The sequence below is a fragment of the Miniopterus natalensis genome, chromosome 14 (assembly GCF_054644295.1).
Source record: "Miniopterus natalensis isolate mMinNat1 chromosome 14, mMinNat1.hap1, whole genome shotgun sequence".
Taxonomy (NCBI): Eukaryota; Metazoa; Chordata; class Mammalia; order Chiroptera; family Miniopteridae; genus Miniopterus; species Miniopterus natalensis.
In genome coordinates this window covers 47,714,404-47,727,781 of record NC_142094.1, presented here as the reverse complement: position 1 = coordinate 47,727,781, position 13,378 = coordinate 47,714,404, and positions in this window count along the sequence as shown.

Sequence of the window (13,378 nt, the reverse complement as noted above, 5' to 3'; positions counted from 1 at the left end):
ATGAATAAAGGATTAGCTCAATATAGAAATATTATTAATATAACACCCCATATAAATAGATCTAAGGAAAAAAATCATGTGATTATCTCCACGTATGCTGAAAAAACTTTCAACAGACTGCAATATCCTTTTCTGTTAAAAACTTAAGAGTGATGAATTAATGAATAACTCCTAAAAGTGATAAAAAATATATATCTTAGTCCTAAAGCCAGCATGTTACTTAAGATCCAGTAGGCACTAGATCAGAGGCATTTCTACTAAGATGGGAACACGGCAAGGATGTTCGTTTACCTTTATACATCATTGTTTTAGAAGTCCTAATTTAATTATTCATGAGAATTCAATTCAAAGCATAATAAATGATCAAGAAAGAAGAAAAAAAATTAAAGAAGAGCTAAAAAAGTGGAGTGATATACCGTTTTCATAAACCGAAAGACTCAACATTATTAAGATGTCAATTCTTCCCAGATTGTCCTAGTGATTCAATATAATCCCAATTAAAATCCCAGCAGGTTTTTTGTGGAAAGTTATAACCTGTTTTTAAAATTTATGTAGAAACACACAGGATTCTGAATAGCTAAATAATTTTTAAAAATAAAAAATCTGGAGAACCTAAACTACTTAATTTCTAGTCTTACTGTAAAGCTCTAGTAATCAAGAGAATGTGTTATTGGCTTAGGCATAAATGCATATAGACCCATGGAACTGAATAGAGAGTCCAGAAGTAGACTCTCACATATGTGGTCTTTTTTTTTTTTTTTTTACAAAGTTGTCCATGTAATTCTTTTTTATTTTTATTTTATTGTAGTAGGAGTGCTTCACATGAAATTTATCCTTTTAAACAAATATTTTAAGTGTATAACACATTACATACAATGTTGTACAGCAGATCTCTTAAACTTACTCATCTGACTCAACTGGAACTTTATGTCTATGGATTAATAACTCCCCATGTCCCCCTCCCTCTAGCCCCTGGTAACCACCATCCTAGTCGTCTGGCAGCCACCATACCGGTCTTCTGGTGACCACCAATTTAGCCTCCAGATAATTAATTCTTTCCAAAAAATTGTGCTGAAACAATTTGATCAGACAGCCATATGCAAAATATGCAGTTAAACCCTTTCCCTGATACTGTACACAGAAATTAACTAAAAATGCAACATAGAGCTAAATATAATGGTTAAAACTGTAAAATTTCTAGATGAATACTTAGCATAAAATCTTCGTGACCTTCGTTGAGATAGGCAAAAATTTCATGAACAGGACCGAAAACACATGAACCACACAAATATGATAAATTAGATTTAATAAAAAACACTTTTGGTTTTTTTTTTTAATGCAAACTGTTGTAAAAGTGAAGTAACAAAATGCGATCAGATTTGCAGAAGATGTATCTGTAAAAGGTCTTGGTTCTTGGATGTACAGAGAAGATTTGAAGCTCAATAATAGGAAACCAAACAACCGAGTAAAAATGGGAAAAGATTTGAAAAGACACTTCACTTAAAGAAGGGATAAAAATGGCAAATAAGCACTTTAAAGAAAGGCTCACCATTATTAATCATCAGGAAAATGCAAATTAAAATCAATGTGATACCACTACACATCCACTAGAATGGCCACATTTAAAATCCTGACTGTATTAAGTGACAGCGAGTATGTGGCGTGACTGGAACCCTCCTGTGCAGCTGGTGGGAGTGCAACGTGGTACAGCCAGGTTGGCAAACAGTTTGGAAGTTTTTAATAAAGTTTCACATACACATACCATATGGGTCCCCCATTCCATTTCTATGGATTTCCCCCAAAGACATGAAAGGTAGATGTATGCACATGCTTGTATGCACATGCTTGTAACAACTTTAATCATTGTAAGTAATTACTGGAAATGGCTCTCTGTCAACTGGTGACTGGATAAACAAATTTTAGTTTATAAAAATTAATCACTGCAATACTCTATGCAGCAACAAGGATGATTCTGATGTTAAGTGTAATAAGCCATATACAAAAGTTCACAGATTTCCATGTTAAACCGATAGAAAGTGGATCTGTGGTTGTTTGGGATTTGCATGGGAGAAAGTTACTGGCTGCAGGAAAGAGCTTTTGCAGGTAAAGGAAATGTTCTGTGTCATCTCTGTGGTGAAGGTTACATGACCATGTCCATTTGCCCCAACTCATCAAACTATACTCCTAAAATGGGTGATTTTTATTAGGTATAAAGTATATGTCAAAAGCTGGTTATTGGAAACATTCTTTTTACTTCTAGAGACAAAGTAATATGCAGTAAAAAAAAAAAGCACAGCAGATAGAAATCCATTTTATGGCCAAATAAAATGACAGTCTCTCTGTAGCTATGGGATTTTGTTTTAAGAAGGTGGGAAGTAGATGTGATATTAGCAAGAACAGGGTGATGACTTATGTATGTGAAGCCCACTTCAGACAGCCCATCTATCCCCTGTTTATTAGTATGTCTCGGAGAAGGCAATTGCCCATGAAGAAGGTACATTATTTCTTTCAACAAATTCTGTATTTCTCATCATGATACGGTCACGTGGCGCTTAATGATGGGGATACGTGCTGAGAAATGCATCCTTAGGCAATTTTGTTGTGCAAACACCAGAGTGCGTTTACACAAACCTAGATGGTGTAGCCTGCTACACACCTAGGCTGTGCGAGGTAGCCTATGGCTCCCAGGCTACAAGTTTGTATAGCATGTTACTGCACAAAATATGAGATTAAATCAAGCACAAGAGAAAACAAGGTAATCAAGAGATGCAGTAAACGCGAGATGCATGAGGCTGAGGCTAGCGGGACAGGGCACACTGTTTTACAGCATTTTTTTTTTTTGTAAATAGAAAGAACACTCTAAAATAACGATAAAAAGTATAATATGTTAAATACACAAACCAGTAACAGTCATTTATTATCAGGTGTTGTGGACTGTACATAATTTTGTCTGTGCTATACTTTCATGTGACTGTCAGGGCGGTCGTTTTGCTTTCGTCAGCATCGCCACTAACATGTGTTGAGCTATGATGTTAAGGCAGCTGTGACGTCATTTTTCGGTTCCATTATGACCTTGTGGGACCACAGTCATGTTCGATCCGTCATTGACTGAGCCATTGTTATGGGGCACGGGATTGTATTGTTATGCTGACAAACCTCAAAAATGATTGCTGAGGAGCCAGAGGGCATTTGCCGTGCCAGGCCTGGAAGTGGAGGCCGACTGGGTGGGGAAGTGCTGTTGCTCCTGGAGTTCGAGGACCGAGCAGCACAGCGTGGTCACCAGCACGCCCCCACCCCCGCGGCAAAATGTGCTGAGGGGGATACGTTAGCACGTGTGCTTGGGCACCCACCCCAGGCCTGGAGAATTGACATGGTAGCTCCAACACTCTAGGCACTTTAGAGTTATTCCCATAATAAATTTATGATGTGGCTGTTGTCTACTTTACATAAATAATAAGAGAGGCTCAGAGAAGTTTGACAAGTAGGTTACCTCCAACTGAGGTGTTCACATTCAGGTGTTTTTCTAAAGTTCTCACCATGTCCACTGTACCAAGCTAAAAAGTAGAAGAAAATGTAAAAATTGGAGGGGAAATGTGACACTGTGAATGGCCATGCCTGCCTAACCGCTCATCTCTTCATCTGTCTTTTGTCTCTGTCCCTGTGTCTGTCTTGGTATCTATCTATCTATCTATCTATCTATCTATCTATCTATCTATCTATCTATCTATCTATCAATCATCTACCTATCATCTATCTAATCTTCTATCTATCATCTATCTATCATCTATCATCTATCATCTATCTATCTATCTATCTATCTATCTATCTATCTATCTATCTATCTATCTATCTATCTATCTATCAGTCATCTATCTATCTATATCATCTATCTATCATCTATCTATCATCTATCTATCATCTATCATCTATCTATCTATCTATCATCTATCTATCTATCTATCTATCTATCTATCTATCTATCTATCTATCTATCTATCTATCTATCATCTATCTATCTATCTATCATCTATCATCTAAATATATCTTTATTGATTTCAGAGAGAGGATGGGAGAGGGAGAGAGAGGGAGAGAAACATTAATGATGAGCGAGTCATTGATCGGCCTCCTCCTGCACGCCCCCTACTGGGGACTGCGCCTGCAACCCGGGAATCGAACCCTGATCTCCCAGACCATAGGTCAGTGCTCAGCCGCTGAGCCACACCCGCTGGGCTTGGTATCTATTTTTACCATTTCTCTGCTGCATGGAAATCTCTCCAACTGCCTGCCTTTGTGTGAATACATATACCGACTACAACCAAACATAAAAAATCTTTTGTGTTATTCAACATTCTTAGAAGAAAATTGGTTTTGGAAGAAGAAAAAGTATCCTTCTGGAGGGAAATTATTTCTCTTTTTAACTAAAGTTCAGATTAAATAGCACTTCTCCAACTCCGAGTTTCTTAAAGTCATTGTCAATATAAAAGCCTATATTATGCATGGTTAGAAAAAACTGTCCCTTGGAAGAGCACCGTGGGTGCCTCGCCCGCACCTCTCTGGTCTTGCCATTGTGGTGTGAAGTCTCTGACTTCACCACCGACATCTGCGCCTCTGCCTGATGCCGCCCATGGAGGCTGCGCACCAGACACTGCAGTTCTCGAGCATTGAGGGCGCCTTCCGTGCGGCAACCAGTGACAGTGTTCGTGTACAAGCGCCCCTCGGTCCCTCTCCCCAGCCCTCTCCCCAGTGTCCTTGTGGGGAATAACTCCCAAGAAATGTTTTTTACTTTGTCTTCAGGAGTCCCCTCTCTCTGACATCACCTTAGATATTGGTGGCTGTAATTCACTTTGGCTACTAAGGCCTGAGAGTTGACAGGCTGTGTAATAAAGGATTTTCTTTCATTTCGCTTAGATCGGCGATTTTCCACCCCTTTCCTCTCATGGCACACATGGATTACTAAAATTCTGGGGCACACCAAAAAATTTATATATTTTGCCGATCTGACTCAAAAATAGTACAATACTGATTCATTCACACCGGCAGCTATTGCTGTGTTGTCTGTTGTCATTTTTCTAATTTGACAATCTAAGGGAAAAGAGGTCAGTGCCCCGGACTAAATAGTCAGGTACTGCATGTTTTAAAAATTCTTGTGGCACACCGGTTAAAAATCACTGGCATAGATAGCTGACAGTGTATCTCATTTACTGTTGCTCCAGTGTCTAAAGGCTGGGATTTTAGCTAAACTGTTTGTGGTCTGTGCTGGGACTTATTTTTTAGTTGGAGATATTTCTTTCTAAACGGAAAATTGTGGTAAAAATAAAGCAAGTACTAGGGGAAGTGAAAATCTTAATGGTAACCTGGAGAACCTTTATCTTGCCAAGAGCCTCTCTTTCTCTCAATGCGTTTTGACCCAGCTAAGGAGATTTACTTTTCTCTGGTCCCTAAAGAGAAATCCATCTTCAGAAAGAATGGAGGTGACAGTAACTATATGGTAGATGGTGAATGCACTTTACACTTTCAAAGAGACCCAGCTGCCAATGTCACAAAAGACTTTGCTTTTGAAAATAGAGAGGCCCCTGCTGGTTTGGGGTGTGTAGATTCCCTCAAGTGCTAAAAATGCTACTTAATAAAGATACAGAATAGATTCAAGCTTTTCCACCAAGTTTGCTTTTAGAAAATAAATCCTAGTTTAGCAAAGTTTGATTCTAGAGTAAATTATGCTGTTCAATGTTAGTCTGGTACTTACAAAATGTTATAGCTCAAGATGAAACACTGTCTATAGGAGGGAATGGCATTCAGTAAATTAATGAATTGAGGGAGATAGGAATTTATAATGAATTAGATTCTGTTTTGACTTATGTTGTGAAAGGTAATTAATCTCTGTTTTGGATTGGTTATAGAAACATAACCTAAGTGGATTCCTGTTGTGAAATGATAAAAGGGACGAAGTTAATGGACAAATGGGGGAAATGAACATTTTTAATTAAATAGTGTACACTTAGGATTTAATGAATGCAAACCATGTCACTAATATCAAATGGCCAGCTTTGACTGATTATACTGTGACTAATGCATTTGCTCATAGTTTTTTATACTCCAGACTTGAGAGAGTCATGGGATTCTTGCTGTGCCACGTATTTGTGATGCATTTGTCACCAGTCTTTGTGTTTAAGGATGATGCCATTGAGGGTAGGTATAGGTATGTGAACATGCAGGCAGGGGTTCACACATTCTTTTCATATTGTTGTAATAACTATTTCTTCTATAGTTAGATTTTTTTTAAAGATCCATGGGTATAGCTGACATTGATGCTTGGATTCTTGATTGGCACATATAATTGCACCTTTTATACTTAGCAGCTTCAAACATCTTATTTTTCTAGAACTATGGCCAGCTCATTTTTGTGCACCCCCACACCTGTCTTCCCATGCTTCTATATTGGCATGTTGCATCAAGGTATCTTTAGGTATTCCTTTTTATCTGACTGCTGTTAACAACACAGCTATATGGATTTATATGCAGTGAGAGAAGAGAGCATGGTCCGTACCATGATGACTTATGTCACTCAAATGTCTTCCTTTCACTCCCTGATAGAAAGCTAAAATCAAACTGCAGCCCATCTCTTAAGAGTGTGTGTTATAAAGATGACCATTCTTTATGGAATAAAGTTGAGTATTAAGAGTAAATAATAAATAGACAGGTTTCATGATCCCATGAACTATATCTTCATATACTTTATCCCTTTTGGTCATTGCATAGCTCATTGGCACATAGCATTCCCCACATCACCCCTGACACACTACAAGTCAATAAGATACATGTGGATCTATCAAATGGGACTTGTATTCTTTGGAAAAATGTTCTACCTTAAGGTTAAAATTTCAGTCATATACCATTTTTTTAGTGACATACCCATCTAAGTGCTATGGTTGCCCTATAGGCTTTTTGGGAAATCCAGAAGATGATTGACAGAACCCAGACATGGCTAAGGACTGGGGAATTTGATTCCTATTTTCTCTCCCCCCCCAAGTTTTGTATTCTGAGCTCTGTTTCATCTCTCTCTTTGGCTTCAAGAGAAGCTGGTCTCCCATGAGGATGTCTTTGTTTCCTGACAAGATCTCTGTGTTCTGGCATTGTTACCGAATGTAAGTTTGGCTGCCTGCGGCAACAAAAGCCAGTACTCGTGAGACAGCTGCTGGGTGTATAGGAAAGAGGTTTATTCAAGTGCTTGCAGCCTGAGAAGGTGGGGGACTATTGTTGCAAAGCCCCCCTTAGCATCTAAGTTCCAGGAGGGGTTTTTATACGGAAAGAGAGGGAAAGCAGAACAAAGAGATCAGGGGGAGGGGTTATGGATGTCAGGCAGTGTCCTTGCTGGTTGTGATATGGATCTTTAATGTCAGCATACTGGAACTGGTCAGTGAGAGCCAAATTCTTGCAGTTGGGTCATCTGCATCAATCAAAGTTGTGGTCAACGCTGTTTCTTGTACAAGTAGGAACTGGAATTGCTGATGCCTGCAATATGCTTATAAGGAAACTATCAGTGTGTGAGTTCATTTTTATCAGTTAGTACATTTTATTCTAATTCTATTTCATGGTTAGTCAGAGTAATATAAAGCTTTTATTTCCTGTTATAGCATATCTCCTGGCTTCTGTGCTAACACCTTAACTCAGGAAAGGTTCAATGCAGGTATGAGACCAGGATAAGACATCTGATTAATGCAATTGAATTTTCATTAGATGTGATGCTGATAATGGACATGCATCATATTTGGACAGAAATCCTCTTTGTATCTTTCTTGGCATCTGTGGTGCCCATTCGTCTGAGTCTTTTGGGGCTACCATAACAAAATACCATAGACTGGGTGGTGTAAGCAACAGAAATTTGTTTTTTTTTTTTGCAGTTCTAGAGTCTGGGAAACCCAAGATGTAGGTGCCAACAAGGTCATTTCATTCTGGGACCTGTGCTCTTGGCTTGTGGGTGGCCGCCATCTCACTGTGTGCTCATATGACCTCTTTTTGTGCACATGTGAGAAAAGAGAGAGCAAGCTCTTATGTTTTGTCTTATAAGAACACCAATTTCATTGCAAGGGCCCCACCTTTATAACCTCATTTAATGGTAATTAACTCCCTAAGGCTATATCTCCAATATGATCACAGTTTTGCTCAGGGCTTCAGCATATGAACTTATGAGGGACAATGACATTCAGTCTATAGCACCATTGTTTGCTTAGGAAGCCTTTCTGAGCCACTGCAGGGACCTAAAAGCTAGACTCTGCCCTGGGACTGTGGGACTTAGGTAGGGTGGATGTGGAGGAGGGGTGGGAGAGGGACTTGGATCATTAAAGAAGTGACTCATGGAGCCTTAAAACAGTCATCTTAAACTTACTGTTTTCTTCTGTAAAACTGTTAGCCTGAAATACAGAATTCTAGAGGAAATCAGATTCCAATTAGAGAAGGTTAATAACTCATTCCGCGTCCAAAGAACAGAGCACTTACAAATAACTCTGAAAACTTCATTACCTGACAGTTCAGAGAGAGGCTAGTGAAAAGTTTAATTGCTTCATTTGTCACTCGGGCCTCCCCCACCTCCTCCACCCTGTCTCCATCCTGCTCTTCCTCCTAATCTGTGTTTCCCTGACCCTTCCTCATCTCACTTTACCTGGCAGCCTCCCTGTTCTCGATTTGAATTACATGTCATTGCTTTCCTGAAAGTGATGGCTGGTTTTGGTTCTACAAGGAAACTCTACTTGGCATTTCTAATTGCTTCTGCACCTTCAGATGAAGCTCCTGCAGACTGCCCTGACTCAGCACATCCCACTGACCTCTCCTCCTCTCTAAAAATCGCTGCTGCTTCCATATTTGTCATCTCAGTGAATAACATCACTTTCTCATTGGTCTCCTATGCCAGAGACTTTCTTTTCAGCCTCACTCTCATAGCTCCTGCATCTAATTTCTCATGAAATTATATCAGTTTCAGATTCTAATGATCCCCCTCTGCCCTTGTCTAACTCGCTGTTTAGGTCACCTCACCCCCACCCTCCCATTTTTTCTTGTCAGAATGAATACAAAAGCTTGCTATGGTCTCCTGCCTCCAGCCTTGCCAACTTTCAATCCACCTTTCACAATTGTAGTATAATTTTCCTAGAATGAAAAAGGAAATTCTTTTGTTGGCTATGGCATAGCTGGGATGTGGTCCTGAGGGAAGAGGGAAAGAGAAGATGGAGAAATGTGAAGGACCGAGGTGTGGCTCTTGGTAATCCTCATGCTGTAGGTCAACAAGTCTGACACTCATAGAGATGCTACTTCCCCCTAAGTGACCTGTTAGGGAAGTCCAAAGCCAAAAATCTTTTTGGAGAGGCCAAGAGTATTATTGGCCTCATTTGTGACAAAATACACTTTTGAACAGAGCTATCTCAAGATACAACAGACAGGAAGTGAAATCCTCCTCAAATTCAGATTCTTTTGTATTGTTCACAGTGTCATCTGGGCCACCATTCTGGATTCTTGAAAAATCGTTGTGGAGATTATAGAAGGTGCTCTTCCCTGCAAATTTTCTGTTGAAGTTAAGTTCTTTCCTTGATAATTCGTATCCCTGTCCCACTCTACCTTTACAGGGTTGGTAATGCTTCACATACAAGAAGAACGTGTCTGCCTTTAATATTATGTAGCATTTATTGAGTATTTTTCAGGTGCCAAATCCTATATGTAGTACTTCACATGTCTTATCACATTTAATTCTCATAATCCCTGTCTCAAATAATTCTGAGAATGTATTACACAAAACCCAGCTTTTATAAATAATTTCCAAAATCCAAGTTCCCCAAATTCAACTACTCCCTATAATCATTTTGCTCCATTTTCCCAAGACAGCCTCTTAATTCTTCCCAATTTCAGAAGGAACAGATTTTTTTCCCCCCTGACAGTCTTAGCATGCTAATGATACAGTGAAAATTATTTAAGACCCAGGTATGCCAGTGAGCAAGGCAAAGGAGGAAGCAGGAGGTTTCAATACACCTCAACTTTCATATCTTAATTTTTCTCTACATTTATTAATACATTTCTCAAAAGTGTGTTGCAGAAAGAAGAAAGAGAGAATGGTAGGGTAGCTTGTAGACTGTGCCGCCAACAGTGAAAGAAAAAAGCATGAACATAGTAAGAGTGAGAATTTGGCTGGCTCCCTTGATAAAGCCCTGTTTCTACTCCTGAAGGTTATACACAAGAGAAAAATCATCCCAGGAATGTTCCCCCCCCCCCCATGTGTGTGTGCATGTAAATGCTTAACAACTCTATATGTATAAAGTACATTTAGCAAAATGCTACCCTGGGTTTCAGAATTCATAACACTGAAAAGCAGCAAGTAAGACCTCCTGTGACTCAGAACATGCAATAAGGGGTTTTTGAGTAAGATTGAAAATACAAGGAAAACTTGTGTTCTTCGCAGGGAAAATATTGCTGACAAATTTAATAATAATGAAATATAACACCTCCTTGGGGCAAAACTTAAATCCATTGTGCAGTGAAAGAAAAGATCCATTTAATTTGTTCAGGTTTCTTTGTTCGTCTTGTGTTTCTTAATAAATCAGTTTAAGGTTACGGCTGGCATTGCCAGTGTCTGAATGTTGAGGGGAGGGAGGCATGGTACGGAGAACTCACTTTCCCAGGCAGATTTTGGAAGGTGAGATGTTTATGTGAAAAGTGACTTCTCCCCCTTTACTGTAAGAATATACTTTTGTTTACTGTTCAAAAAACCCCTTTCTTTTCTGTAATCTATATTGCCCTAGATATGCATAAATTTAAGGGTATATTTCTGTTTCTGGTTTAGGTTTATATATTGTCACATTTTTGGATTTTTCTCAGGAAAGTTGCCTTCGTAGTGTTCAGGTAAAATATAGGATCCCAGCTGAATCTGAATTTCAGATTAATCGCATGCGATTTTAAGTATAAGTATAATTAGGTTCCAAGCGATAGGTGGGTCATACTAAAATATATATTTGCTGTTTATTTGAAATTCAAATTTAGCTGGACATCATGTCTTCTACTTAGTGGCATCTGGCTGTCCTGCTCATTGCTCATCCTTGGGCAGGGAGAGATGGGGACACAGGGCTATGGTTTCTAGTAAATTCAGGTTCCGTAAGTCAAGCTTTAGACTTGAAGAAACACCCTATTACTTGAACTTCAATCGGCCTTAAAATGATGCAGTTTTAATGGTGCTTTAAAAAGCCTTAATGTGAAATTTAAAATTTGTGCTGCCTGTATGGACTCATAGGTGCGGCTGGGTTCATGTGAATGATGGTGACAGTGTACTTACTCAGGGTGTGCTGGGTTCCAGAATAATTTTTTTTGGTACAGTATTATTTGTACCACTCAGAAAATTTCCAAAATATTTTCTACCGTATTAACTTATTTAAATATTTATGAATGTTATTCAAAAAATAGTTTCAGCTTTAAATAAGTTTGTTGAACCTGGATACTTTAAAATTTAAATATATGTGGTTCATAGCAGTTTTGGGATTTTTTAAAATGAAAATACACCGAGACTTTCTAAGGCATAGAGAGTTATGTATCTATGCTTTCCTAAGGTTATTTAATCACAGATTCCTCACCCCTTTTATCTGAAGTTCTTTCCTCCAGGAGTGGTTTCCACAGATTACTCTGTGAGCATGCTGGGTTAGGTTTGGGGAATTCTTATTTGGAGTTCATTATCTTGTTTACAAGACTCGGCTCATCTCATCCAAGAGCTCCCCAAAACCCTCCTCAGGTGTCCGTGGGTCTCCGTGTCAAGGAAAGGTGTCCTGTCCTGCAAAGGAGGAGGTGCTTGTGTTAGTGGAGATGCCCAACTGTCTCTTGACTCATCTGACCAGCGAAATAGGTTGCAGAAAACAAACTTCTCAGTCATAGGTACACTTTTTCTAATCATCCAACTAATTACTGGGAAGAGGAAGACATTAAAAAGTACTAACATTGCTGAGAAATTACAAAATCAGTTAAGCAGGGTTCTAAATCTCGTGAAGGAGATGGAGGGTGGTGAATGTCAAAAAGGTGTCTTAGTTACCAAAGCTTTAGTAGGATATGACATGCAGGGCACTCTTTTGTCCTCTGAGTAACGCTAGTGTTTACTGAGCACCTACTATCTGACAGGCCACTTCCTAGGACATTCAGGGGTGGTGTCTCAGTCAGTCCCCGAGACAGTCCTGAGAGGTAGGACTTGTAAACCCCATCCCCATTTTTTTATTTTTTATTAAGCCATCTGAAGCTTAGCCAAAGCTTAGTAAATATCCCAGTTATGGAGTTTATAAATGGCAGAGGTGGGAATGACACAGGACTTCTGGTTCCAAACCTGTGCCCTCCAGCCTCCCCACCACACCCTGACCAAATTCATCTGGCCTTTCTTGGTAGTTAGAAGAACTGACCTCAGAATGGCACACACAAAAAAATAGCTGCAAATTTAAACAAAGTAAATAAATCGATTCACAGCATCACTATTTGCCCTCTGGAATCAGAAGGTCAGATTTCTAGTATTCCATTGTATAAATATACAAAAATTTGTTTATCCATTCACCTCTTGATAGAAATTTTCACTTGTTCTTGGTTCTTAGGAAGAAGGCTCCTGTAGACATTCATGTTCACACCTTGTTAAGAAACTGCCAAATTGTTTTTCAAAGTGATTGTACCTTTTATGTTCCCGCCAGAAGCACGTGAAAGTTGCAGTTGTGGTTAAGGGCTGGGGCCAGCGTGCGGGTTCACATATGTGGGCAGAGGCTTCTCGTGTGGTTTGAATGGACGCTAGTGCCAGAGGAGAGAAACCCCAGGCTTTGCACCAGCTTGCCCAGGTGGGGGGCAGGAGGGAAAGAGGGAGCGGTGCGGGCTAAAAGTTGGAAGCAGTCAAATATGTAGAAAAGAGAGTTGGACTCTTATTATCACGCTCCCCTGATGTTTGACGACTGAAACATGCCCTGTTTCATTGAATTGGACTTCAACCTAAATGAACTAGTAATGTGTTCTATACAGAATCCTGTAAGGAAGATGGATGTTTTCTTTTCTTTTTGATTATTTTATATTCTATTATCTTTATTTTGTTTTCAGTGACTGGGAATTAATTATGTAAATCTTAAAAATTAAACATTGCCAGTAGAGACATTTAAATGGCGACTCATATCTCCTACCTCTCCCCAAATATATTTAAACAGTTTTTGACCCAATACTTGGATGGTGTAAGAGGGTTTTTTGTTTTTTTAAATGAAGACTTTATAACATGGAAGGAATAAAATTAAAATATTTGAAAAACATAAATGAAATTATTGTGGCTTTTCCCTGTAGTGACATATGCTCTATCATTTTAGGATTATTATAATTTGTGTTGGGGAAAAATAAATTGGTACAA